This window comes from Leptonychotes weddellii, chromosome 7, assembly GCF_054177405.1.
Source record: "Leptonychotes weddellii isolate Sample4059 chromosome 7, ASM5417740v2, whole genome shotgun sequence".
NCBI classification, from domain to species: domain Eukaryota; kingdom Metazoa; phylum Chordata; class Mammalia; order Carnivora; family Phocidae; genus Leptonychotes; species Leptonychotes weddellii.
The window spans coordinates 85058317-85064950 of NC_138375.1; the positions used below are offsets into that span (position 1 = coordinate 85058317).

General features: G+C 41.9%; 1 protein-coding gene across 4 annotated transcripts in view; it reads right to left on the reverse strand.

The window, feature by feature from the left end:
- The window catches only part of ATG10 (autophagy related 10), a 225923-nt gene extending 219657 nt beyond the window's left edge, over positions 1-6266 (reverse strand). For 2 of the 4 annotated variants that reach the window (XM_081826650.1, XM_031030902.2), the window contains exon 1: positions 6001-6196. The gene's annotated coding sequence lies outside the window, so the exon portion shown is untranslated. The other 2 variants (XM_031030903.2, XM_031030904.2) reach the window with 2 other exon arrangements.
- Positions 6267-6634: the final 368 nt, after the last annotated feature.

Consider the following 6634-nt stretch of genomic DNA (forward strand, 5'->3'; position numbering starts at 1 on the left):
TTTGGTCAGAGACACTTCTTTTGATGAACCTATAAATCAATGTATATCAGAATCATAGTGAGACTAAAACACTTAAAGAAATATAAATTTCCCCAGAACTTAAGATCACTTACAAAAAATGTGCTTACCACAGAATATACTATGAATACCTTTAAACATTAAAGATAATTTTCAACTAATAAAAATAGGCAATTTCCTCTACATGTGTCCCTCCCTGTAACAATTCCATATTATTATAAATTTAGGTTTAGACTCTTTCCTAAGAAAACAAAAAAAAAAACATGCAATTACTAGCTAGGGAGATAAACTGAACCCAATACCTTTATGAGAATTTGGCTTGAATTCATTTAGATAACCACTTACCTAGCAGGGTCCTTGGGCAGTGATCCTCAAATTTCAGAGAGCAAAGCAGAAGCCAGGGTACAAATTCAAATGTGGAATCTAAGGCCCAGGCCAAAGAGATTACCTGATTCTGAAGTCCCCCAAACAAACATTTGTAATTTGCACCAGACATACTTTTGAGGAAGGATCATGCTAGGAAATTGTGACAAAAGATGGATTGTTTTGATAGGGCTAGTGAGTGACCTGGATTTCAAGGCATTTGACAGTCTGGATGAGGCAGAGCACGGATAGACCCAGTAATCCAGTAAATATAGCACAGGGAAGCAGCAAAAGGGAGAAAGTTTGGCTCAGTCTCGACAGCAACTAACCAGTATGCTCAACACTCCCTCCTTCCCTTCCCAGTGAAATACATATCCCAAATAAAGTTTAAATGGTATACAACATTATACCTGGACTGGAACTGAAGAATGTTAATTGGTAGCTTGATGCTTGTTGCAGCCTCTGCAGCAGGAGGTCCAGTTAGGAAGAGCATACAGAGGCATCTCACTCTGCCCATTCTATATTTCCTTCAAAAAAAAAAGACCCTGAGGTGCCCCCTCCACTACTGGCTTCCAAGCCCATTGCTAATTCTTTTTCAAGGCAGTTCTCTCTCAATAATAAAATGTTCATGGTCAGAAGTGGAAAGGTGAAGCCAAGTGGAGCAATGCATACTACACTGTGAAGTCAGCAACAGGAGGCTATGGGAACAGGATGAGCCCTCAGAAGATTACAGTCTCACCACTACCTCTTTCCCTGCAAAAACTCAAAAAACTATAAACCGTTTCAAATCATACAGAAACACTCCCCTTGTTATAGACAAAGGACTGAAAAATTAAACAATAGCCAAGGAAGACCTCTTCTGAGTACAGAAAGATCTATCATTCAGAAATCTGGTTGTATCTTTCCAAAGAGTCTCCTACCTCACATGTAGATGAAGAGTCCTTCAGCACCTAGAGGTAGTGAGAGTGACGCAGAGAGCTTGCTCACTCTGACAAGAGTGAACAATACCATCCCTACACACGTCCCTCTTCTGTCAAGGTAAGAAAATCAAGAACATCAATAACAGTGTGGGAGCAAGACCATGCTCTTCAACCATAACAAAGAAGAACACCGCCATATAGAGGAAGAGAGAAAGCTTGCTTCTATAGCGGGCTTACACTGGGAATCAGGAGAAAAACTCGGAAATTATCTACTTTACGTTCCCAACTGAAAAAGACGAAGGGAAAAGAAAAACACAGCCTCTAAAAGCAAGAGATGAGGTGGGAAACAACAGCTGAGAGTAAAAAAGAAACTGGATAAGAAAAAACTGGAAGGGAATTCAAATATATAATAATAGTAAAGATGTAATTCTATATGAGAGGCGATAGAGATAAGTACAGAAGCTGGAAAAAATCTAAGTAGTATTTAGCATATACATGTGAGATGCTCTCCAAACACAGAAGAAAAAGGACCAAGATGAAAACAAAGCATATTGATTGATAGGGAGGACAAAAAATACAAATCCAATCTACAAATAACTGGCATTTCTGAACTGAAATCATAAGCAAACATACCACTGAAAAATTATTCCTGAGCTGGGAGAAAAAAAAAAAAAAAGATCAAACATATTTACTCTTCTAAATTGAGAGGATTCACTTTATTTCTGAGAAAAATGTTGGAAAAACAACAACAACTATGCCCAGAGGTAGCCTAGTGGAATAACATAATTTAAAAAAGAAAAAGAAAAAACAAAGATGCAGGCAGATAAAAGAGTTTACCTACAAAGGAACAAAAATTTGGGTAGCCTCCACCGCAGGAACACCAAAAGTCGACAGAGGCATGTCTAAACATCTGAGAATTTCTGACTTACAAGTTTGTATCTCAGCACCTACAGCAAAGTTAGGCACACATATAAACATTACATAAAAGTTGTAATGAATAAAAGAAAAATTAAAAATTTTAAGTGAATTTATTTTATATATCTCTACCTCTCTATAGTACATTTCTTCAACTTTCAAGCTTATTTACCAATTGGTCTTTTCCCACCCAAACAACAGATTTATATGACATCTAATCTTTTTGATACCAGTGTCATTATTTTTATAAGATTATCATATTTTTATATAAAACTAGACTTCTCTGCAAGCACATAAGTGAAACTGTTCCACCACTGCTGATGATTTAAACTGATCCACCAACTCTCGTTACTTTTGGGTTTTTTGTGTATGTTTTTAAGATTTATTTATTTGAGACAGACAGACAGACAGAAAGCACCAGCAGGAGGGGCAGACGGAGAGAGAGAGAATCTCAAACAGACTCCATGCTGATCACAGAGCCCGACACAGGGCTCAGTCCCAGGACCCTGAGATCAGGACCTGAGCCAAAACCAAGAGTTGGACACCTTACTAGCTGCGCCACCAGGAGCCCCTCTTGTTACTTTTGAATAGTGAGTGTGACTTGAACTAACTCTCGTCTGCATGTATGCTAATTAGGCCAGAGCCAGGAACTGATGGTGTGTGAGTCTGGCCGAAGTTATTCAACAAAAAAGATTCAGAAAAAATCAGCACTGTATCAGAAACTACAGACTCAGTGCTACTCTCAAAATAGATGATAGAGCGATGCATTTTTAAAATATACTACCAAGTGCCATTAAAAAAAAATAGTAGTTGGACATTTTTTAATGAAAGAGACATTCCCCTTTTCTTCTTACAAAGTCTTTGTTAAAAACTAATGTACCGGGCGCCTGGGTGGCTCAGTCGGTTAAGCGACTGCCTTCGGCTCAGGTCATGATCCCAGGGTCCTGGGATCGAGTCCCACATCGGGCTCCCTGCTCTGCGTGGAGCCTGCTTCTCCCTCTCCCACTCCCCCTGCTTGTGTTCCCTCTCTCGCTGTGTCTCTGTCAAATAAATAAATAAAATCTTAAAAAAAAAACAAAAAACTAATGTACCTTCTTATTTCCACAAGCTTTCATTCATTCACCTGGCACCTACAATATCCTAGAACTTTGCTCTGTGTGTCCTCAAAGGAAGGAATATCAAATATTTCCTAGGAAAATCAGAGAAGATGCTAAAAGGAGGAGTCTGGAAGACTTGAATTCAGTTCTTTAAGAACTTATATGTGAATAAGGGCTTACCAAGTAGAGACAAAGCCATGCCAAAAAGATGGAAGAGCTCCTCAACAGAGGGCCTGATGCTAAGTTTTAAAAATAAAATGGCAACACTTGAGCATAAATTGGGTAGTAAACTACAGGCAGATATGGTCCAGTGTTTCCCAACATTAGGAGGGATCATTCTCAAAGGAGTTATCTGGAAATGAGTGAGATCATAGTGGGATGTCACAAAGAGGAGGAGTTATAGTTTGCCACTGCAATTTAGTGCTCAGGGACCAGATACAATGAGCATCCTACAATATATGAGACAGCCCCATACAAATGCCAGTTGAGCTCCCTTTAAGAAACAAAGTAGGTTAAAACTTAACAAAGTCTAGAAAACTTAACCATAGTGTTAGCGCTTTGAAATCTGAGATCACAACCTGCATTTGACTCAATAAATATTTACTTCCAAGAAAGCTGTGTTTTTCCTGAGAAATGGTGTGCTTCCTTCTTTCCTTTGGCTATCAAGAAGCTGAGAATTTAGTCTATGGGGAGGTGGGCAAGCTGGATGAAGGAAAGCAGTTTACTGATAACCCTAAAACTCTATAAAGAAATTCCATTTAAAGCAGTGGGCAATAAGAAACCTTTGCAGGTCCTTGAGCTAGTGTAGAGATGATTTTAAAAGTTTTCTCTGAAGGCTATTACATGACAGTGATATGAAATAACCCTAACCTCAAAGCTAATCTTAGATTAGTAAAGTACTCTTCCTGGGTTTTATAAGCCTATGAGATCAGCACTTCAAGGCCTGAGGTACCAGATTCTTTAGAGGTGCCTCTGGTTTTGCAGTTTTCAGCAACCTCTCCCTAATCTGGATGCTTTCAGGTAGTGTTTATTCTCCATTCCCCTACTTTCCAATAGTTTCATACCCAGTCTGCTGAGCCCCTGAAGACATTTGTTTTCAACACATAATCATTAAATAATCTCTACGGCACTTTGTTGTTGTTATGGTTCCTGACTATGTTTATGATTCAAACACTGCCTCCAGGGTCCCAAACACATTTCTAGGCTTCAAAGATATTAATAATCAAATCAAACCCAGACTTAAACAATCTACTTATGTAAACTTTACCTGACATATTTTTCCTAAAGGGTTGCTTATCTTTCTCAGAAATTTATAAGCATTAAGAACTACTATCAATTTATAATTTGTCATAAAACATTATGCCCAACTTGATTGCCTCACAATGTAGCAGTGTCTCACTGCTTTATTAAATAAAGGGGGAAAAGAAGTGGCAAAGGGAGAAGGTAAAGAGAAATAATCTTGTAATAGTCTATATCCAAATGAATCCAGTGTAGAACTAGAAACTGTTTCCACTAACTTCAATTAAAATACCAGTAATGATTTTTAATCCTTGTAATTACAATACCTTAACTTGAATTTCTCAATGCTCAACATTTCTTTTTTGATTAAATTTTCATTTTGTAAATGTTTCCTTTTGTCCATATTTGACTCTTCAGAAGCAAGAAGTTAAGGATTCTACTTGGGGTCCTCTAATGTTGCTAAGTACTACAAAGGGCCTATGTTTTCCAATTCTAAAAAGTATAAACTTAAGCTTTTGCCACTCAAGAGTGAGGCCACTGTTACACTGTTAATTTTTTTCAGTTATAAACATGATTCACCCAAAGGGAGCCTGTGGCAAAGATTTACTGAATTCATGATGGAGCAAGCTGAATGGTAAAAATTATAAAAATCTTGGAAATAGGTCAATAAAATCACAATCTTCAGGAGTGTTTTTTTCTCCCAGTCAGAAATAATTTGCATCTCCATTACACACACACACAAAAGTAACTGCTGGGCCTGGGCCCTAATCAATACTATGTCAGGCAAGAGTATAGTCCCCTAGATAATTAATTCATCCTCAGGTGGGCGTCTTAGACAAGGTTCCATTCTCAGCTATTCTTTTGCTTTTCCTAGATGTTTATAATTTTTGCCATCATAAATGTTTCTATAAATCAGTTAACTACCCCCCAACTCATATTTCACATACTGTGAGTAGATACGTCATTTGGGAGAAGAAAAATTGTTGGCTATAAATATTAACTTATTCCTCCTGATTCTTAATGAATCTGAAACCCCTTCAACTTAAGTGGGACTTGGCCACTGGAATCACCGACAATTTAATACCCTTTGTTTCAAGGTTACACGGACAAAGACTTGCTACCCCTGCGCAGGTTTTAAACACTGGGCAGTGGACTACCCACGCTGTGCGTGAGCGCTCCGTAGTGGCCCAAGAGGGCCGGTCACACTGGGTGCGGGCCTTCCTTCCCCCTGCGACCCCACCCCCACCCCCCATCAGCTCGCCCCAAGACCGCCGGGACACGGCCTATATTTCACTGGCGAGAGCCCCGATTCCCAGTCTTTTGTTCAGGGCTGGGCTATTTGCCGCCTACCCGCACCCGCCCTTCCTCACCATCCCAGGAGTGGGATGAGGACCGTGCGGGAAGCAGAGCCGGGAAGAGGGGCCAGCAAAGGCTGTGGGAATACTCACCCCGCTCCGCTCGGCCCCTGACCCCGCCGCCCAGCCTAGCGCAGGCGGGACAACGGAGCAGGGGGAGGGGAATCGGGGTGAGGTGCCTATCGCTCTGCCAGCTGCCGTCCAGCCAGCGGCCCCAGGGAGGAGAGTGTGATGGGCTACCAGGGGCCACGGAGACGACGGTAGACGAGCGGAACGAACACGCAAAGAGGCCCACCAAGAGAGAGGCCCAGCCCTGCCGCAGCCACCGCCAGCGCAGGCACAGCCACCGCAGCGACCGAGTCGGAGCATGCGCACTAGCACCTCCCGCGCACCACGGGGCCAGGCCCGCGCGGGTGGCTGACGTCGCGGGCCGCGCGCGCAGGACCCGGGCCAGGGGGCGTGACCTTCCTGCCGCCCGGGACCATAGAGCGAGGCACCGCCCCTCATCTCACTGGCCCCAGGAACTGAACGCGGGCTGTGCTCTCTGCGTCCACAAAGGCGGCAAAAGGGAGGTGCGGCAGGCAAGCCGAAACCTGGGAGAGGGGGATGCCGGCGTTTTTAACGGTCGCTGTACCCTTTCTTCCAAAAAATAGCCAAATATCTGGGAAATAAATGAGTGACTAATGGAGAAAAGGTAGAGCGAGAACCTTCTCCGAGGTTGGAGAGC